This window comes from Mirounga angustirostris, unplaced genomic scaffold, assembly GCF_029215605.1.
Source record: "Mirounga angustirostris isolate CCGP_5_RB_7025 unplaced genomic scaffold, mMirAng1.0.hap1 SCAF_1, whole genome shotgun sequence".
Lineage (NCBI taxonomy): Eukaryota > Metazoa > Chordata > Mammalia > Carnivora > Phocidae > Mirounga > Mirounga angustirostris.
Genome location: NW_026991709.1, coordinates 14,449,005 through 14,472,398, shown reverse-complemented (window position 1 = coordinate 14,472,398; position 23,394 = coordinate 14,449,005). Strand labels below are relative to the sequence as shown.

Genomic DNA, 23,394 nt, shown 5'->3' with positions numbered 1-23,394 from the left:
TTCCTGTGGCTACAAATAGAGCAATGATGCAGGAACATGCTGATGGCTCTGAGGCTTGACCAAGAGACAAACAGGAAAATGTCAGTATAAACAACTTCAAAGTGGAAAAACAATAAAATTACTTCTTAGTACATGTTTAACCTTCTTTTACTAATTCATTTTCACATTTATATGTGACAAAATCTTTGAGTGACATTGCATACACACTGTCTTCTATCTAGGTTTCTCTCCATTGGAAACAGCGCTGGGCATCTCTCTTTTTATGAGACATCTCTTCCTTCCCTCACTGGTATCAGTAAAGAGGATAGCAACTTTTAGACATACACATTCAATTCAGTGAAAACATTGGAGAGCCTCCGGGTGAAGATTTGTTCTTTCCAAAAGGAAGAATATCTCTCTGTGTGCATGAAGACCTCCCATCCAAGAAGAAGGCTGAGCAAGATCAAGATCTGGCCCTCATTTTAAAAAGAACACTCTGTGTGGACAGGTCATACAGTCAAGGGACTGGTGGAAATCTAACAAGGGAGGGACTAGTGTAGGAGCCCAGTAGCTAAACTGCGATTTTTTGTCTAAATCCTCCACAGAATTTTCTCAAGGACAGTGGAGTTTTATACACTATAACAGGAAATTCAAGCACTTCCTCTGTTTTACTCCATAAGAAATTTTTTTTTTAAGATTTTATTTATTTATTTGACAGAGAGAGAGAGAGCACAAGTAGGCAGAGTGGCAGGCAGAGGGAGAGGGAGAAGCAGGCTCTCTGATGAGCAGGGAGCCCGATGCGGAGCTCGATCCCAGGACCCTGGGATCATGACCTGAGCTGAAGGCAGACGCCTAACGACTGAGCCACCCAGGCGCCCCTCCATAAGAAATTATAATTCAGATGAAGTAAACAAACCACTATATATAAGAAAATCATATTTATATGTAAAGCCTAAATTTTATTATAATAGCAAATTCATCCAAAAATAATGTCACAATATTGAACATGAATTAAGTGATGACTTTGTAACGCTAGGAATATATATTCAGCCTGTCAATCACAAATAACTAGGATTACCTTGAGGAAAAAACAACTTTATTTTCTGCTAAGAAAAGAGAACAGGGAATTTGTAGACTTGTGGCTGGAGGTAACATCCCCATTCTTTGCACCCACATACCCTTTTATCCCTAACTGGGTATCTGATTATGGAAATGATTATTAGCAAAGTCAAACCTTTGAAAAACAGGTTTCAATGTTTTATATCATCACATGAAATTGATCCTATACTTCAAAGTAATTAAATTTAGAATGAAAATCATTTTTGGAAATTGGATATTAATTTTTTGTTAAAGAATAACATGATTGTGTGAATCATTACACAGTAAGAAATCTTTGCCTTAAGAAACAAGCACCAAATAGATCTAAAGAAACTTAACTTAAAATATGAGGTAAACAGGGGTGCCCGGGTGACTCAGTTAGTCAAGCGTCCAACTCTTGATCTCAGTTCAGGTCTTGATCTCAGGGTCCTGAGTTTAAGCTCCACACTGGGCTCTGCACTGGGCATGGAGCCTACTAAAAAAAAAAGAGAGATAAACATACTGACTTTGTTTTTTTCAGACACAACCAAGGGTGTATAAAAGGCCCAATGCACATGGTAACATTCAGACTGAAACATCAGTTCCTGCTCTTGGAATGGATCTTCTTCTCTGGGACCATGTGCTACTATGACAGTTACCTTCATATCAGGGCTGCATATATTTGGTGGCCAGAAGTGGTCATGGCTGTGGTTATCCATAGTGTTGCTATACATTAAATGTTTGTGTCTCCCCCAAATTCCTATGTTTAAATCATAACTCCCAGTGTGATGATATTAGGAGGTGGAGTGTTTGGCAGGTGATTAGTGCCCCTTATAAAAAAGACCCCAGACAGCTCCTTCACCACTTTCCTCCATGTGAGGACACAATGACAAGACAGCCAATCATCAACCAGGAAGCAGCTCTTCACCAGACACCGAATCTGCCAACACCTTGATCCTGGACTTCACAGCCTTCAGACTGTGAGAAATAAATGTTTGCTGTTTAAGCTCCCAGTCTATGATACTTTGTTATAGCTGCCTGAACAGACTAAGACAGGCAGATGGGGATAGGGCAGATACTGGTCCTGTGGGTTATAGTGAGGATCTTCCTGAGTAGCTCAGCCTGGATTCCTCTTCCTTTGATTCATCGATTCTGCTTCCAGGGTTCTTTATAAATCCATTATGACCCAATGGCAAATATATGCTAAGATACATGGAAAAATAATTTAGATTCAGCACGTCTCAACCTCAATTGACCAAAATCATCTGGTCTCTCCTACATGTTAAAAATCGTTTCTTTTATTGGGGCACCTGGGTGGCTCAGTCAGCGAAGCATCACTTGGCTTCACTTCAGGTCATAATCTCAGGGTCCTGGGATCAAACCCCACGTCTGGCTCCGCCCTCAATGCAGAGTCTGCTTGAGGATTCTCTCTCCCTCTGCCCCTCCCCTGTTCATGCTCTCTCTCTCCCTCTGTCTCTCTCTAAGATAAATAAACATTTAAAAAAGAAGAAGATAGGTTTTTTTTATTGGTAGTATTGCTATCCTTTTGCTAAAATCTTAACCAAGTGGCTGTCATGTGAGAAAGTTTTATGTTTATTTTTTAATAAACTTTCCCATTGGTAATACTGTTTACTGACATTTACATTCATTTATTGCTGTCACTTGTGTGTTTATTTACAGTGTGACTTTGAGGGTATATTTGAAGTCACTACATTACCTTTGTTGCTCTTTTTCATGCAACCATTGTAAAATCCGTTCTTTTCAGGTTTCACAGGCATTCATTCACAACTTCTGCTTCCCTCCATACCTCATCACGTTAAGCTTCACAGTCAGTAAAACTACAACCCCTTTTTCTCTCAAATATTCCAAAATGCCTCCGGCTGTTGGATTTTTCTGCCTCCCCAGAGCAGGGCAGCATCATTCAAGTTGTGCGGCTCAATGATTCGCATGTGGATGGCTCCTCCTCTTCAGTTAACAAGAAAAACATTGGAAGGCTTATCCCTCATGTCGTGTCCACAGGCAGGGTGGGCTGTCTGTCCTTCGTGTCTGGGAGAATCTGTAAGAACAGACTTGTGGTTACCATTTTGGAAACCAGGGCTAAGCAAATTCTGGACCACTGCTCTTTCACTTTTATCAGAAGCAGGTAAATTTTGTATTTCCAACGTCTCTTGCAAAGACATGACAATTACATACTTTTCTCACTAATTTTGGCTTTCTCCTTAAACCTAATACAAGAATCTGAAATGCCAATTTCCCTGGGCTGTATTTGAAATGTACCTTTATAATCACATATATGATTTTGATTAATTTTCATAGACCATCAAAGTACATTGGGAATTGAAAACACATATCCAATTAGAAAGTGACAATTCAGCGATGTCTATTAAACTAGAAAATTTCTTGCCTTCAACTATGTAAAATCTTTTTTAAAAAACATTCTTTAGCATTTCAATATGAAAAGTTAAATCATCTACTTAATTATTCTTTTGGGATTATAAGGACAGTCAGTCCCTGTCCTTGAACAATCAAATGTCCTTCCAAAATATCCACAGGCCCATGCTAAGAGATAAACTAATTCCTTGAAAGACACAAATTACCAAAACTCACACAAAGAGAAATAGATAATTTTAATAGTCCTATATCTTTTAAAGAAATTGAGTCAAGAATTATTAATCGTTCATAAAAGAAACCACTATGCCAGATGTTTTACTGGTAAACCTAGCAAAAAAATTAAGAAAGAAATTACACCACTTGTCTACAATATATTCCAAAAAATGTAAGCAGAAGAAGCACTTCCTAACTTATTCTAAAATACCAGCATTATCTTAATACCTAAATCAGATAAAGATATTTTAAGAAAGGGAAATTAAAAAGTAATTTCTTGGGGCACCTGGATGGCTCATTTGATTAAGCATCTGTCTCTTGATTTCAGCTCAGGTCATGATCACAGGGTTGTGAGATTGAGCCCCAGGTCAGACTCCATGCTAAGCATGGAGCCTGCTTAAGATTCCCTCTCTCCCTCTTCTTCTGTGCCTCCCAACATGTGCTCTCTCTCTCTAAAAATAAAATAAAATATAAAATAAAATAAAAAGCAATTTATTTCATGAACCTAGATACAAAAAATCTTCCCAAAAGAGTTAGCAAGTCAATTACAACAATGTGTGAAAAGGCTACATATTGTATGATTCCAATTTTATAACATTCGGAAAAGACACATGGTAAAAAGATCAGTGATTTCAAGTGGAGGGGAAGGAAGAGGATGAGCAAATCACAGGGGGTTCTCTTAGGGAGAGAAACTATTCTGCATGATATTGTATTGGCAAATACATAAACTGTTCATTTGTCCAGATCCATATAGGTTCACAGCACAAACAGTGAATCTTATGCAATTTTTTTTAAAGTGTTTTAGAACAGAGGATTCCAGAATGGAATCCAGAATATAACAAAATCACCTAACTGTATTACAAGTACATGAAATATTCTCACTGAAGAGAGTAGGGAAAAAATGTTGCTGACTTAAGTAACTTTGGAAATGAGTGGAGTATGTAAGACCAAAGGCAAAATAAACTATACATCAACCAATTAATCAATTCCATTCAAGCCAGTTCATAGACTCAGAGGTCCTTGAATGAATGGAAGGTAGGTCCCTTGAGGAAGGTCCCTGCTACATTGCCCCAAAATTAGGCTGTTTAAGTTTTCCCTTCAGCCTTCCTCTAAGGGACCCATGACAATTTACTGGTGACAGTAACAATTGACTAATGAAAAGTGACAATTTTAGTGACAGTGCACCGAGGAAGGGAAAAGTACCAGAATTTTCAGGGATTACCCAACTCTGGCTCTAAAGTGACACTAACTTTTTAGAGTCCCAAAATACCTTTATGGTCCACTCAAATGATTAATGGAGCTTTGGCTTAGGTCTATCTCATAATGGGCTCAGTAAATCCATGCATCCTCCCTGTGAGTATGCATTGTTAGCAAAGATATATTTATAACTGGCAGAATCTGCACATTGAGTCCCTGCAGTGAAGTCTATTATGGTAAAAAAAAAAAAAAAAAGAACAAAACCGCTAGACCTTCCCCTTCATACCAAAATAGTAGATCAAAAACAATAGTTTATTTCTGGGAAGATTAAGTATATTATTGCTACCTGTAATAATTTCCCAAGGTTGATGTAACAAAGCACCATACATTTGGTAGCTTAAAGCAACAGAAATTTATTCTCGCATAGTTCTCAAGACCAAAAATTCAAAATTAAAGTGTTTGTGGGATCATGCTCTTTCTGAAGGCTCTAGAGGAGAATCCTTTCTTGTCTCCTCCTAACTTCTGATGGTTGCTGGCAATCATTGGTTTTCCTTGTCTTGGCATGTCACATCACTTGACACATCACTCCAATTTCTGCCTCCATTGATATCTGATCTTACCCTGTGTGTCCCTGTGTCCTCATATGGCTTTCTTATAAGAACACCAGTGATTGGATTTAAGGTCTACCCTAATTGAGTATGACCTCATCTTAACTTGATAACATCTACAAAGACTCTATTTCCAAATTAGGTCACATTCACTGTTACTAGGGGTTAAGACTTCAACATATTTGTTGAGGACACATGACTGAAGCCACAACACTGTCATTAAAGTTTGTAAAGTTTCAGGGGTTTGATTTCATATCTTTATTCAATTTGCCTCTACAAAATGTAGATAGATTCAGAGGAATGAAAATGAGTAATCATAAATTTAATCCAGTGGTGACTTCAAATGTGGGTTTTATTTCAGATATTGTTTCTTTGCTGAAGCAAATGTACATACCCTCTAGAATATGGTTTGCCCTTCTTGTGATCTGGTAAAGACTTTTTACTCTATCCCTGTAAATAGAGAACAGCAGAATCAGTTTGCTTTCAGCAGGCAGGACCAGTAATGCTCTTGAACTACCCCACTTCAAAAATATGCTAATTCTTCAGCCCTCAGGCACAAATAAGTCTGCAGAGATGCTGACTCTGCATTCCAAAGGACATCACGTTAGTCCACTATATAGATAATACATGGTGACTAGATCCAGGAAACAGGAATTAGCAACTACTCTGAACATCTTGCTGAGACCCATGAGTGACAGAGTATGGGAATTAAATCCTACAAAAATTTAGGGGCCTCTCGCCTCAGTGAAATTTCTAGGGGTCCAGTGATGGAAGAACAAGTGTTATATTGTCACTAAGCAAGAAACACAATATTTAGTGACCTCTTTGGATTTTTATGGCAACATATTCCTCACTTGGACATGCTACCTGTTATCCATTAGGAAAGTAATAAAATAGCTGCCCAGTTTGAGTGACTTAAGAGCAAGAGGAAATTCCAAGATGGTCATGTACTGTTTACATACTGCTCTGCTGCTTGGTCTTTATGAAGCAGCAGATTCACTGGTGCTTAAAGTGTCTATGGAAGATAAGGATGGTATTTGGAGGCTTTTACAGGTCTGTATATGTGAATCACAACACAGGATTTTTAAGATTTTGGAGCAAATTTATGCCATCCTCTGTGGATTTATACTATCCTTTGAAGAAATAACTTCTAGCTCATGACTGAGCTCTTGACCATGGGACACCAAGTTACCATGTGACTTGAACCGCCAATTATGACCTAGATATTGTCTGGCTTTCTAAGCCACAAATTTGAGTATACGCAGCAACTCTTCCATCATCAGACAAAAGTAGTATATATGAGCTTGGGTTTGAGGAAGTCCAGAAAGCACAAATAAATTACAGAGGTAAGTGGATCAGATTCCATGGCTTCTACCCTGCTGAGTTGTCTCTCTCAACATACATCTATGGATTTATGCCATTTTCCCAGGAAGAAAAAAATTAGTCCTGGCTTATAGATGGTTTTGTCAATAAAGTGACATCACCTAATAAAAGTGGATGGTTGCAGCCCAAATCAGACATGGCCCTAGAGAATAGAGGTGAAGGAAAATTCTCAATTTTTTTCAATCATAATGCCCAGATCAATCTATCTCTCAAAACTTACGTCTATGTACTGGTGCATGATATATTTAGAGCTAATATTCCTGAAGAAGAAATTAATAGTAATGACCCCTATCAAATTCAACCTCAAAAAGATCTATTCTATGTTCCTATGAACTTGAAGGCAAATAAGATTGTCAAAGTTTTCCTGTCTGCAAATAAATGTGTATACTCTGGTGCAGGTATAGGATAATAACTAGACAACTTCTTGAAGGAACAGAGCAGGGGAAACTATATAAGCAACAAAGTGGTATTATTTTTGAGAGAACACAGCAATACAGAAACCACAGAGTAAAATGTGTTGGAGTGGGTGGTAGTTTATACAGAAAATATATTATTTGCTCCTAAGATTTATATAGATAACATCCCAGCTGTGTTGATTAAATCTGCATATAAGATGAAGGGTATTATTAGCAAAATCATTGGAGGAAAAAGGCATTTGCCTTCTCCACGTGATGTCATGCAGCATGGTTACAAAGGTTAAATTCAGCATCAGTGGGAGCAAGGTCACTGAATTCAGCATTTTTTTTTTTTCATTTAAAGCTCATCAACTTGGGAAGATCTAAACATAACAAGAAAACGACCTCAACTTTAATGCATATATGGAGTCTTTTTTATTTAAAGAAAGGTGATTAATGAGTTGTTATTTGGGGGGTTTTTTGTTTGTTTTAATTTTAGAAAGAGAGAGTGCGTGTGCTCGAGCAGGGGAAAGGAGCAGAGGGAGAGAATTTCAAGCAGACTCCACAGTGAGCAGGGAGCCCGACACGGGACTCAATCCCATGACCCTGAGATCATGACCTGAGCCAAAACCAAAAGTCAGATGCTTAACCAACTGAGCCCCCCCAAGCATCCCGTAATTAATGAGATTTTTAAATACAAATTTGGTCTAAATGAGGATGTCAGGAGCACCTGCAGTTTACCACAACTACCCTGAGGCTGCACAAAAGACTGTTAGTATTTATGTATTGTTTTTACTTGCTACAACTTACTCTTCTCTCGGGCTAAAAACTTAAATCCTGACAATATACTACTGCAGCAACTATGATAGAGATAGAGATCTGGGCTCTGGACATGGTTATGCCTGTGGCTTTGGTGCCTTTGGAATCTTGGGAGGTGGCTGTACCCGTGGCTGGGATAGGTGGGGATTTGGCCGCTGACACCGAATTGTTACTTGACCCCGGGCATCAACTGAATAATAGCTGCTGTTGAATCCATCCTCTTGTGTGACAGCAATTCTGTCCCACAGCATCTTTTTATTGCACCTGTTTTACTCAATTTGAATTGTTAATAATCCAATCTAATCCTAGGCAACCAGAACAGATTATTAAATTGATGGCATATCCATATCCATGTCCTAGATTAACTACATTTTTCTCTTTCAACCTGATGCTTTTTTCATGACTATATACCAGGTAAATTACAATTCGTCGTATTTCATGAGTAGGAAACTATAGGTTCATTTTTTTCATTAAATGTACTCTGGCCTGGCCAATGCTGTTATTTTTTTTTAATTCATTACTTATTCACTTGTTCAATAAAATAATTAAAATAATTATGTATCAATTAAGTAATTGATACCTAAGACTCCCCATTAAGTCTTAGTGTTACAAATATGAAACGATGTGCTGAGTTGGAAAACAAGTACATAAACAAGCATGTATACTACAACATGACAGATAATATAATGGTCAAGTGGAAATATGGAGGGGAAGTCTCATATCTGCACCCAAAAAAGAAAGATCCCAGAGCAAAGAGAAGGAACAAATATATTCTCATTAAAGTTTACATTTGAATTAATTCTTGATAGAGGAGAGCTATATAAAGGAGACAAAGTGTACACCAAGCAGGGCAAACAGAATGTGCGCAGACATAGAAAAAGTATTGAATTGCAGAGCTATAAATTTATGTTATCCCTAGAGAGTAAAGGAACAAAAGCAAGTGGCAAAAAATTACGCCCTCGACAGTAAGGGAAACCCGAACATCAAGGCCATATATATTTTGTTTTAGGTACACTAGATACTATGATATTTTCCCCTACAGACTTATGTTTTATAAAAATCATTATGGCAGCTAACTGAAAGTTGGCCGAGGAGTATGACCGTAGACCCCAAGACCATTCAAGAGGCTATTCAAGCAGGTCTTAATTCAAGAGGTCTTACTGTAAAGAAGCAGCAACTAAGATTCTAAATAGAGCCTAGACCAAATAGGCATTTAAGAAATTTTAAAGGTTTTGTTTAGGGGCGCCTGGGTGGCTCAGCTGGTTAAGCTTCTGCCTTTGGCTCAGGTCATGATCCTAGCATTCTGGGATCAAGCTATGCATCGAGCTCCCTACTCAGTGAGGAGCCAGCTTTTCCCTCTCCCTCTGCCACCATCCCACTCTCACTTTCTCTCAAATAAGTAAATAAAATCTTTTTAAAAATCAAGTTTTGTTTATATGGTGTGAAAGTGAAGGGTAATAAGGAACAAAAAGCAGTGCACAATGAGCTCCAGATAGAAGGTTCAGCAATTAATGTATTGTGAAGCTAATAGCAGATGTTCATGGGGCTGAGAGCACTTGGAAGACCACCAAAGTGGAGATCTGAAAGCTCAGTTGAGTTCAGATATACGTTGGTGTTATCTATAGGAGACTCAAGTGAAACTATTTAGTGGCAGTGTGTTGTAAAAATCTGGAACTCAAGAGACAACTGAGTTTGGGATTTCAAAACAGTTGGATAAAGGTGGTAATAACTTGAGAAATAAAGTATCCCACTATTCAGTAGTGAGCAGAAGAAAAGGATTGTAATACAGATAAGCAGCAGGCAAAAGGTAAAAAGTGGAAGGAAGGAGTTGTATGGGGGAAATCAAAGACACATACACTTTCTAGGAGGGCATTGTCAGAGATCACCCTTTCATTCAAACATTTATTCTTTCACCAAGTATTTCTAGAGTAGTGACATAAATTTTGACACCAACCTAGACCCTGGCAATTAAACAGTCAATGAGATGGGCATGGTCTCTGTCCTCATGGAAATTATAATCAAGAGGGGATAATACCATATCATAAAGGCAATTACAATAAAAGAGGCTTTAGTGATCACTTAGAGAAGAGTCTCTCCAGTCCATGTCTGGGAATGGATCCCAAACTCCATCCATAATAGTTACCAAAGAAGCAGACATTTTAAATATGATTCCCATGCTCTGCTTAAGGTTGATAGGTTGAAATCTGGCCACTTGAACATGTTGAACCAGAAAACTCCCAGGATTTGCAAACAGGGGCTGATTTTTTTTCTACTTGATGGGACTCTAAGGACTAACACTAGGGATCTAGAGGCAGCTATGTTTTACTCCTTGCAGGAGTGCCCATTTACAGCTCATTATAAGGTACCTACTTAAGTAATCAGCTGACTAATTCCTTACATGTTCTACTCAGAGACAGTTCATGGAAAATCTTGTTTAACTTTTGCAGGCTGGCATCTCAGAAGCTGATCTGTTGTCAAGTCTAAATAGGCTCATCATCCCAACAAAACTGGGTGAGTGAACTTCAAAACCATCATCACTCTTTAAATCTACACATTGACCTTGAATTCTGTGCTATGTTATTTCATTATTTGCTTATTTACCTCAGCATTACAGAATCCCAAGTGGCTCTGCTTTGCATGGAAGTGGATAGAGATGTCATTATGATTGAGACATCATGCAGAATCTATAAGCCATGAGAGTAAATTGTAACAGGAAGCTTAAAATTTTCTGATAGTTTGAAAATCTAGCACCATCAGGCACCAGAGGGGAGATGTTTGCTAACATGGTGGTAGTGATGACAAGTTGGAAATGGTCTGTGAAGGAAATCTCAATAACATACAACAACATGGAGGAAAATTTCTGGCTTGGTGGCTGAAGGCAGTGGCTAAAGTTAAGCTTTAACTAGATTGAAAGGAAATGTTAGAGATGGGCAGAACACTGAATTTTTTTTAGTCCCATTAAACAGCCTTAAAATCCTAAATACTTGTGGAAGTAAATGACATTTCGTTCCTGAGCGGAGAGATTTTATTCCAGTTCCCCGTATGGGCTAAAGAGCACTGCAAAGAGATCAGCAGATCTGTAGCTCCAAAAAGAACAGCTGAAAACTTAGTTAAAACATTGAGTATTTACCTGTATGTATATTTATTTATATATATCTTATGTATTTTATATGTATATATTCAGAGAGAAAGAGAGAGGAAGAGAGAAATCCATATGCTAGATAATTTAGCATATGGTTATCTGGCTGGGAGAGCAGTAGAGAACTGATGTTTTGTGTAGGGTGGGTGGAATTAAGAGAAGGTCAGGGGCTAACCAAAAGGTGAGAAGTAAAAAAAAAATAGAAACTGAACTGAAAAAAAATTCCCAGAATGAAGAACATATCATTTATATACTTATATTTATGTATGTGATATATAATAGAGATTCTATCTATTGACTTATAGCACATCCATAATACATATCAGGATAAAAAGGCAAGGTCCCAGTATGTATGGTAGGATTCCCCTTTGTTTGACCACAAACTTCAAACCCCATGTGTGCATAACTATGAGTAAAGACAAAATTGCATATGTCTGTAAGAAGGAGGAAAATGTAATGGAAGGTCACCTGGCGGGGAAGGTATGTGTGGGCAGGAGGATGGAAGATAATTAACTTGATCATTATACATATTTGCATTGCTTCATTTATTATTACAAGCATATATTATCTTGTGAATAAAGATGACATCAAATAAACAAAACATTTAAAAACCAAAAGCATGCTTAAGGTAATAAAAACCCAAATCATGCATCCATAGAATTGGAAGAAGCTTTAGAGAGCATGACTTTTTTTTAACTCTTGCTTGGTTTGCAATTTATTTGTCAAAGTTTACTACAGATGATTTTAACATTTATTTATAAGCAGTTGGCTTTCTATCTTTAATTAATTTACTTGTATTTGGTCTACCTTGTTTACATATTGTGAAGAGAAAGGGCTACTTGCTCACAGCTCTCTAAGCAAGTCTTAGCATATAATAGTCACAACACCCAAACAAATGAAGTAAACGGGATGTAATGATAATGCAAGCACAAATTTTTAACAAACATACTAGACTCTAATCCCAGAGAGAGATTTCTTGCCTTTATTAGCACTTAATTCTACCATGTCACAATGCCATATAATGAGGCCCAAGATTATCTTAGGAGACATAATACAATAATTTGAATTTATATACAGCTGCCCAGAAATAGAATGGGATGCTGTGTAAAGCCCCCCAAGGAGCAGCCAGCTGTTATTAGTCAGGTGAGATGACAGCTTTATTTACTGACTACAACACAATTCCATATTCTGGAGCCCTAATGACCAGATTGATACATGCTTTATTAGCTTTTTCTATAAACTCTGATGGAGACAAAACCTGGACTACAGAGAAAAGTTCTGGACAGCAAGCAGGGAAAGAAACCCCTGGGATCTTCAGCTAACCTAAACCTTCCACGATATTCCTTGGACAGGTGGAAGAAGGAGGTGAACTACCTCAACAGCTATTTGAAAATAGATGCTAGGCATCTGAGTGCATGCTAGGTGCTTTGTGTCAAAGGTCTTTACGGATAACTCTTGGTAGAATATCTTTACTATAGAAAATAGTTGGGGAACTACTTAAAGAGACTCTGGCTGCTATAATAAGCAATAGTCAATTTAAAAAACATTCTTGACCTAAATAACACAACATTCCTCACATTTTGAATGAATTGAGCATTCATTCATTTGGGGGCACAAATATACATTGAGTGGGGTCCATGTGCATGGTCTCCATAGTTTCATGGGCTATGTGCATGGTCTTAGTATCTACAATTATCCTCATCACTGTATGTTGCCCTTTCTCTTGCCACATTTGGCTTGTCCATATACTACAAATGGCATAAACAAAGAATACTTCTATATTTAATTTTTTTTTCTTTAAGAAATTAAAGAGACATGGGTAAGTCCCTGTGAAGTCAAACATAAAATCATAAAAAGGAAAATATATAGTGAAAACCTAAAAAATCCTCAAAGCCATGGGGGAAAAACACAACATGTGGGATATGGGAATTGACTTCTGGTGACCTACAACCCATGTGAACAGACAAGTTTAACACAAAATAGAAAATGGGCTTCAAAATGATACATAGCATAGCATAAAGGTAAGTGTGAAATGCAATATATTATAGATCACAAATGCCACAGTATTCAGAACTTTAGTGAGGAGCGTGATGCTTCATAGCAGGTGTGGAAGGGGGGTGTGGGGGGACCAGGAACAGAACTGCAGGAATGCGAATTATTTAGATTAAAAGAGATTTGGAACAACTGGGCAATACATGCCCACTATACTACACTGCATCACCTATGACACATTCTTGCCAAAGTATTAACTCTCAATCAAACTAAGACCTAATATCTAATGTACAATTTATATAAAATTCATGATTTAGAGAAACAAGCTAATACCATGAGTAAACAAATAAACAAACCCATATCATAGGGTATTCTATGGGGCAACTGATCTGATTTCTTCAAGTCAATAGTATCAAATACTGATTCTGAATTCAAAGAGAATTGAAACACATAGCAAGTAAATTCAGTGTGTGGATTTATTTGAATCCTGATTTTAAAAAGAAAAACTGAAACACCCATTTTGAACAATGAGGAAAATTTGACTACTGTATTAGTTGATACAAAGGAAATATTGTTAATATTGTTAGGTGTGATAATGCTATTCTGATAAAGTAAAAAAAATACTGTTAGTATGTAGAGGGTCATATGGAAATGTACATTATGAAATATCATAATATCTGATTTATTTTTAAATATTTCAACAAAAAATAATCAAATATATCAAAATGTTAACAACTGTTAAAAGTAGGTGATGAATAAAAAGGTTTATATTTTTCTATTTTCCTTCTGATTACATGTCTTATAATGAAAAGTTTATAAAATATAGCAAGAGGAGAGAATGTTCATCAGTGAGACCAAATGACATGAGCAACATCTCATGGGTGAGATGTGTCATGCCTGCTCTTGGGACCACAGTTTTACTGAAGGTGAAGATTTGAGGAAAAATGTTAATGAAAGCCAAATTGGGAAAAATAGGCTGGAGTGTTGTTATTGAAGACATTAATTATTGGATATTATAATGCCAAAAAAAGAGGGGTAGAAGAAGCAAGATGGAATTTTTTAGCAAGACTGTGTTAAAAGCAGTAAGATTTATTATTAGTGTTATTATTATCATTATTATTTTGGTTTGGTTTGGTTTGATACTCTTGGGAAGATTAAATGGGTTATGGGCTTTGTGGAATGCATCATAGAATAAAGAAATATGAGGTAGGAGAATAATTAAGGGATTGCTCTGAGAGCCCAATATGTTTTGTTGAAGCAGAGACTGTGAGAATATGAATCACAAGAAGAATGAAAAGACATAGAAGATAAGGCACCTCAAATGTGAGAGAGTGTGGGAATGGCAAATAAAAAATGGCCTTAAATTATTTTAAGATTTCAAGCCATTAGCCATAGGAGAAAAAAGGGGATGAGGTCAATTGCTTGCAGCAAGGTCTGGTGCCATTTTAATGAATCTGTTGTTAGGCAATGAAATGTGATTACCCTGCTGAACTGGGATTGAATATCAGACTTTTGGCTTTCAAAAATTCTGAGAAGCAGTTTATTCCCTTTCAAACTAATCAAACTTTATGTCAACAAGTAGAATTCAATTCTCTTATAGTCTACCCTCATTATATCATATAGATAAAATTGAGAAATATATAATCAACTATAAAAAGCAATTTTAATTTGCATATGATTGGCCAAAAACATGATAAATCCCTTCTTGGGCAATCATAATTTATTGTTCTTGGGCTTCCAAGTGTATGTGAATATTCAATTATTGTCTCCTTTGGATATTATAAAATTGTACTTACTCGAGTAACTCATTCACTTTCTTCAATATTTTTGCTAGCTATTCACAATGCTTGACCCAGCACTAGGATATAGATCAAAAAGATGCATAGAGGATGATCCTGCCTTCACCCAGAGACAGATATATAAACAAATGATCGCAATTGTGTATTTTAGGTGACAAAAGAGTAGTGGACACAGTTGGAACCAACTAAAAGAGAGATCAATTTTTCTTGGGATGTCATGGTAAGCTTTACAGGGACCTGGCTCTTAAAAGAGGATTATTAGAGGATCCATAAGGGCATTAAGAACATTCTAGTCCATTAGCATTGACTATTTTTGTGTTTGTAGCATGTTTGACAACTCAGTCCATGACTAAAGCAAGAGATAACCTCAGTTAAGGTATTAGCAAATGTTTTATATAAGTTAAAATTTGTCAACCTATCTGTGAAGGAGATATTGTGACTGGTGTTCTGGGACACACATGTTGAGAACTCACCCCACACAAAAAGACAAGTGAGTTATCAGAACATTAGTGGAATAAAGAAAAGAATTTAATAGAAATATATAAGAAATACAGTTATCCAAATTAGCCTGTGAAGTCAAAAATTCCAGTGAAATGATAGATACATGTGGATGCAGGTACCTGGACAAAGAAAGAAAGAGAAAAGCCCACTGAAAGTATGAAACAGAATGCTTTGGAATAAATGTTTTTATCATCCAAAAATTTATATATTGAAACCCTAACCCCAAAGTGATGGTGGGGCCTTCGGGAGGTGATTAGGTCATGAGGATAGAGCCCCTCATGAATGGTATCAGTGCCCTTACAAAGAGAACCCAGAGAGCTCTTACCCCTTCTGCCATGTGAAGACATAGCAAGAAGCTGTGTATGAACCAAGAGGAAGGCTCTCACCAGGTGCTAAATCTGCTAGGGCCTTGATCTTGGACTTTTTAGCTTAGAGAACTGTGAGAAATAAATATTGTTTAAGCCACCCAGTGTATGGTATATTTGGGAAAGCAGCCCAAATGGAATAAGACATAATCAGTACCCAAAAGAGGGGGGTGAGGGGGTTGCTCCTGTAACAAATACCTATAAATGTGGAAGTGGCTTTGAAACTGGGTAATGGGTAGAGGCTGGGGAAATTTCGAGGTATATGCTAGAAAAACCCTGCATTGATGTGAATGGACTATTACAGTCAATTCTGATATGAGCTGAGAAAGAAAAAAAGCAGAGTGGTAGAGAAAGCCTCTGTCCTCTTAGATAATACAAGCAGTCATGAACAGAATGTTGGTAGAAATGTGGGCGGTAAAGGACATTCTGAGGAGGTCTCAATCAGAAATGAGGAACATATTATTAGAAACTGGAGCAAATTTACAAACCAGCCATGAACTTGGCTGAATTGTGTTCATGTTCTAGTGGTTTGTGAAAGGTAGAACTTGCAAGAAATGAAATAGGATATTTGCTGTGTATCTCGAGTAACTCATTCACTTTCTTCAATATTTTTGCTAGCTATTCACAATGCTTGACCCAGCACTAGGATATAGATCAAAAAGATGCATAGAGGATGATCCTACTCTTTCAGACAATGGAAGAATGAACCAAAGACAATTCAGAGACTATCCGGGCTACCAGTCCTATTATAGACCCTTAGTGCAAGCACCCCAGTTGGGATGGCAGAGCTAATTCCTCTCCAGTTCAGCCATGCCAGAATGTCCCCAGTGTATTAGGAGAGAGGCCCCTGCTGCACCTGGTAGAGCCATGGGGCCAAGGTCACCAAGAGCCACGGTGCAGGAACACCAGCCTGGGAGAGCTTGGGAGGTGGGATTCCCACCCTAGTGAGTCCAGAGGGCAGAACACTGAGCCAAAGAGGATTTTCCTCAAAAATGAGGGTTTAATGTTGTTTGCCCTATGAGGTTTTGGACTTAACTTAGGACCTGTTACCCCTTTCTTCTCTCCTATTTCCCCCTATTGGAATGGAAATATCTATCTTGTCTGTGCCATCATTGTATTTTGGAAGCACATAACTTGTTTGGTTTCACAATTTTGCAGCTGGAGAGGAATTTGCCTCAAGATGAATAATGCCTTGCATATCACTCACACCTCATTTAGATGATATTCAGATAAGCCACCCTTTAGGGATTTTAGACTTTAGGTGCTAGGATGAGTTAAGACAAACACATTTATGGTCAACTGACTTTGAATAAGTAGGTCAGGACCAGCTGATGGGAAAGAATAGGCTTAACTATTCTTTTTTTTTAAGATTTTATTTATTTGACAGAGAGATAGAGAGCACAGGTAGGTAGAGCAGCAGGCAAAGGGATAAGGAGAAGCAGGCTTTCCTCTGAGCAGGGAGCCCAATGCAGGGCTTGATCCCAGGACCTTAGGATCATGACCTGAGCCGAAGGCAGACACTTAACCAACTGACCCATCCAGGCACCCCTAGGCTTAACTATTCTTCACTGGATATCCACATGCAAAAAGATGAAGCTAGACCCTATCTCATATCTCAAACCATCTCAAAAGTAACTCAAAATAGATTAAAACCTAAGTGTTAGAGCTAAAGGTACAAATCTCTTAGATGAAACATAACATGAATATAAATGTTTATGACTTTGTATTTTGGGATCTCTCTTAGATAACAACCCAAAAGCACAAGCCACAAAATAAAAAAATAAATAAATAGGCCTTCATCAAAATTAAAAACATTTTTGCTTTGAAGGACAGTAACAAGAGGATGGGAAGGTAAACCATAGGATGGGAGAATATATTTGCAACTTCTATATCCTAAAAACAAATTGTAATCAGAATATTTTTAAAATTCTTGCAACTCAACAGTAAACATAACCCAATTGAGGAATGGACAAAGGAGGTCTCTGTGTGGCTCAGTCAGTTAAGCACCTGACTCTTGGTTTCAGCTCAGGTCATGGTCTCATGGGTCGTGGGATCAAGCCCCACATCAGGCTCTGTGCTATCAGGGAGTCTGCTTAAGATTCTTGCCCTCTGCCTCTCCCTCCACTCATGCATATGCATTCACATGCTCTCTCTCTCTTGAAAATAAATAAATATGTAAAAAAAAAAAAAAAGAATGGACAAGAAATCTGAATGAACAGTTATTCAAAAAAGATGCACAAATGGTTAATAAGCATGTGAAAAGATGATCAACATTATTAGACATTAAAGGAATGCAAATAAAAATCACAATAAGAGACTACTTCACATCAAATAGATGTCTATAATCAAAATGACACACAATGACAAATGTTGGCAAGGAGGTAGAGAAACTGGAAGCCTCATACTTCATTGTTGGGAATGTAAATTGGTACAACTACTTTGGAAAACAATTTGGCAGTTCCTCAAAAAGTTAATTTTAGAGTTTCTGTATAACCCACATTTCTCTTTTAAATATATACCCAAGAGAATTGAAAACATGTCCATATAAAAACTTGTACACAAGGGGGAGGAGCAAGATAGTGGAGGAGTAGGAGACCTAAATTTCATCTGGTCCCAGGAATTCAGCTAGATAGTTATCAAACCATTCAGAATACCTATGAACTATACAGGAGATCAAAGAAAATAGCAGCAATTCTATGAACAGAAAAGCAACCACTTTCTGGAACGCAGGACATGTGGAGAAGTGGATCTGAGGCGATATTTGGGAAGATAGACAGGAGGAGGAGGGAGCCTCCATCAGCCAGCTACCGGCAAGTGATAGAGTGGCAGAGCACAAAATTGGAACTTTTAGAAGTCAGCTCTGCTGAGGGACGTCACTCCAGTGGCTAAGCGGGGGATAGAACCCTCGCTGAGACAGTGTGGTCTCAGGACCCTTGAGGTCACAAAAAGACCAGGGGTACCTGTGTATAGCAGAGACCCCAGGTATTGGAGCAGGGAAGCCGGCTGCAAAGACGGAGCCAAGGACTGGGGTCTCAGCTCGGGGTTGCCATAAACTGTGACCCGTGACACAGTTCTTCGAGCAGGGACACAAGTGGCAGATCCGGGGAGACTCCCCTTCCTCCCCCAGGAAGAGTGGCTCGGGAGTGCACCACAGGAATCTGATGGGTTTGGAGACTCCAAACAGGGTCATGTGCCAGAGACAGAAATGCTCAGTCACAGCCAAGTGAGCATGGAGTGCAGCTGGAAACCAGGGAGACAAGAGCGATTGACTGCTTTTCTCTGGGGGCTCACTGAGGAGTGGGATCCCGAGTTCTCGGCTCCTCTGGGAACAGAGATTGGGAGGCCACCATTTTCTTTCTCATCCTTCAAAGCTGTACAGAAAGCTTTCAGGGAACAAAAGCTACTGAGAGCAAATCCAAGCAAATTACTTAGCCTGGCCCCTGGCAAGGGCAGGACAATTCCACCTTGGGCAAAGACATTTAAGAATCACTGCAACAGGCCCCTCCCAAAGAAGATCAGCAAGAACATCCAGCAAAGACCAAGTTTACCAATCAATGAGAACTTCAAAACTCCAGTGTTAGGGGAATAGAGCACATAGAATTCATGGCTTTTATTCCGATGATTCTTTAGTCTTTCAAAGTTAATTTTTTTAATTTTTTTTATTTTTCTCTTTTTCTCTTTTTTTAGTTGAATTTTTCTTCTTCCCTTTTCAACCAACATCTTATCTTGTCAAATCCTTTTTAAAAATCTTTTTTAATTTTCATTTTTACAGTCATATTCTATCCCTTCATTGTATTTAACCTTATTTTATATATATGTTTTTCTTTCTTTAAAATTTTGGGTTACAGTTTCTTCTAACAGACCAAAATATAACCTAAATCTAGTGTATGACTTTTTCCTAGTCTCCCGCCTGATCACATTCTCTCTTTTTTTTAAATTTTTTTCATTCTTTTTTTCAACCAACTTATCAATTCTTTTTTTAAAATCTTTTTTAATTTTCATCTTTACAGTCATATTCCATCCCTTCATCATATTTATCCTTATTTTTGTACATATATGTTTTTCTTTCTTTAAAATTTTGGGAGGCAGGGTGCCTGGGTGGCTCAGTTGGTTAAGCGACTGCCTTCGGCTCAGGTCATGATCCTGGAGTCCCTGGATCGAGTCCCGCATCAGGCTCCCTGCTCGGCAGGGAGTCTGCTTCTCCCTCCGACCCTCCCCCCTTTCATGCTCTCTCTCTCTCAGTCTCTCTCTCTCAAATACATAAATAAAATCTTTAAAAAAAAATTTTTTTTAAATTTTGGGAGGCAATTTCTTCTAACAGACCAAAATACACCCAAAATCTAGTGTCTGGCTCTGTTCTATTCATCAGCCTGATCATATTTTTTTTTCTCCTTTTTTCCCCCTCGTTTTGGGTCTCTTCTGATTTGTTTAGTGTATATTTTTCTGGGATTGTTGTTACCCTTTCAGCATTTTGTTCTCTCATTCATCTATTCTCCTCTGGACAAAATGAAAAAACAGAAAAACTCACCTCAAAAAAAAGAACAAGAGGCAGTACCGACTGCCAGGGACCTAATCAAAACAGACATCAGTAAGATGTTGGAACTAGAGTTCAGAATGATGATTATAAAGATACTAGCTGGGCTTGAAAGAAAGCATAGAAGATACTAGAGAATCCCTTTCTGGAGAAATGAAAGAACTAAAATCTAACCAAGTTGAACTCAAAAAGGCTATTAATTAGATGCAATAAAAAATGGAGGCTCTAACTTCTACAATAAATGAGGCAGAAGAGAAAATTAGTGATATAGAAGACCAAATGATGGAGGATTAAGAATCTGAAAAAAAGGGAGATAGACAACTACTGGATCACAAAGGGAAAATTAGAGAGATAAGTGATACCATAAAGTGGAACAACATTAGAATAATTGGGATCCCAGAAGAAGAAGAAAGAGAGAGACAGGCAGAAGGTATATTGGAGCAAATTATAGCACAGAACTTCCCTAACTGGGAAGGAAACAGCATCAAAATCCAGGAGGCAGAGAACACCCCTCAAAATCAATAAAAATAGGTCAATTTTGAAAGCAACTGTGGACAAGAGGTCTGTAACCTACAATGGTAGAAACATTAGATTGGCAGCAGACCTATCCACAGAGACCTGGCAGAAAAGACTGACATGATATACTCAGAGCACTAAATGAGAAAAATATGCAGCCAAGAATACAATGTCCAGCTAGGCTGTCACTGAAAATAGAAGGAGAGATAAAAAGCTTCCAGGACAAACAAAAGCTAAAAGAATTTGCAAACACCAAACCAGTCCTACAAGAAATATTGAAAGGGGTCCTCTAAGCAAAGAAAGAGCCTAAAAGTAACACAGACCAGAAAGGAACAGAGACAATATACAATAACAGTCACATTACAGGCAATGCAATGGCATTAAATTCATTTCTTTCAATAGTTACCCTGAATGTAAATGGGCTAAATGCCCTAATCAAAAGACACAGGGTATCAGATTGGATAAAAAAAATAAGACCCATCAATATGCTGTCTGCAAGAGATTCATTTTAGACCCAAAGACACATCCAGATTTAAAGTGAGGGGGTGGAAAATCATTTACCATGCTAATGGACATCAAAAGAAAGCTGGGGTGGCAATCCTTATATCAGACATATTAGATTTTAAACCAAAGACTATAATAAGAGATGAGGAAGGACACTACATCATACTTAAAGGATCTATACAACAAGAAGATCTAACAATTTTAAATATCTATGCCCCTAACATGGGAGCAGTCAATTATATAAGCCAATTAATAACAAAATCAAAGAAACACATCGACAATAATACAATAATAGTAGGGGACATTAACACCCCCCTCACTGAAATGGACAGATAATCTAAGCAAAACTCAACAAGGAAATAAAGGCTTTAAAAGACTCACTGGACCAGATGGACTTCACAGTTATATTCAGAAAATTCCAACCCAAAGCAACAGAATACACATTTTTCTCTAGGGCACATGGAACATTCTCCAGAATAGATCACATCCTGGGTCACAAATCAGGTCTCAACCGGTACCAAAAGATTGGGATCATTCCCTGCATATTTTGGGCCACAATGCTTTGAAACTAGAATTCAATTACAAGAGGAAAGTCGGAAAGAACTCAAATACATGGAGGCTAAAGAGCATCCTACTAAAGAATGATGCATCAACCAAGAAATTAAAGAAGAATTAAAAAAAACTCATTGAAACAAATGAAAATGAAAATGAAAACACAACTGTTCAAAATCTTTGAGATGCAGCAAAGGCGGTCCTAAGAGGAAAGTATATAGCAATACAAGCCTTTCTCAAGAAACAAGAAAAGGTCTCAAATAGACAACCTCACTCTACACCTAAAGGAGCTGGAGAAAGAACAGCAAATAAAGCCTAAACTCAGCAGGAAAAGAGAAATAATAAAGATCAGAGCAGAAATCAATGAAATAGAAACCAAAAGAACAGTAGAACAGATCAACGAAACTAGGAGCTGGTTCTTTGAAAGAATTGATAAGATTGATAAACCCTTGGCCACACTTATCAAAAAGAAAAGAGAAAGGACCCAAATAAATAAAATCATGAATGAAAGAGGAGAGATCACAACCAACACCAAGGAAATACAAACAATTTTAAGAACATATTATGAGCAACTATATGCCAGCAAATTAGATAATCTGGAACAAATGGATGTATTCCTAGAGATGTATCAACTACAAAACTGAACCAGGAAGAAATAGAAAACCTGAACAGACCCATAACCAATAAGGAAACTGAAGCAGTAATCAAAAATCTCCCAACAAACAAAAGCCCAGGGCCAGATGGCTTCCCAGGGGAATTCTACCAAACATTTAAAGAAGAATTAATACCTATTCTTTTGAAACTGTTCCAAAAAATAGAAATGGAACGAAAACTTCCAAACTCATTTTATGAGGCCAGCATTATCTTGATCCCAAAACCAGACCCCATCAAAAAGGAGAACTACAGACCAATATCTCTGATGAACATGGATGCAAAAATTCTCACCAAAATACTAGCCAGTAGCATCCAACAGTACATTAAAAGGATTATTTACCACGACCAAGTGGGATTTATTCCTGGGCTGCAAGGTTGGTTCAACATCCACAAACCAATCAACATGATACAATACATTAATAAAAGAAAGAACCTCAACCATATGATCCTCTCAATAGATGCAGAAAAAGCATTTGACAAAGTACAGCATCCTTTCTTGATTAAAGCATTTGACAAAGTATAGCATCCTTTCTTGATTAAAACTCTTCAGACTGTAAGGATAGAGGGTACATATCTCAATATCATAAAAGCCATCTATGAAAAACCCACAGCGAATATCATTCTCAATGGGGAAAAACTGAGAGCTTTCCCCCTAAGGTTAGGAACACAAGTATGTCTACTATCACCACTGCTATTCAACAGAGTACTACAAGTCCTAGCCTCATCAATCAGACAACAAAAAGAAATAAAAGGCATCTGAATCAGCAAAGAAGAAG

At 37.7% G+C, this 23,394-nt stretch overlaps 1 long non-coding RNA gene across 1 annotated transcript in view; it reads right to left on the bottom strand.

Moving 5' to 3' along the window:
* Positions 1 to 1,487: 1,487 nt before the first annotated feature.
* LOC129045437 (uncharacterized) overlaps positions 1,488 to 23,394 on the bottom strand; it is a 74,385-nt gene continuing 52,478 nt past the window's right edge. The window contains exons 2-3 of the long non-coding RNA XR_008505183.1: positions 2,774 to 3,112; positions 1,488 to 1,552 (exon numbers count right to left, since the gene is read on the bottom strand). This is a non-coding gene — a long non-coding RNA (uncharacterized LOC129045437). The remainder of the gene's footprint in view (positions 1,553 to 2,773; positions 3,113 to 23,394) is intronic.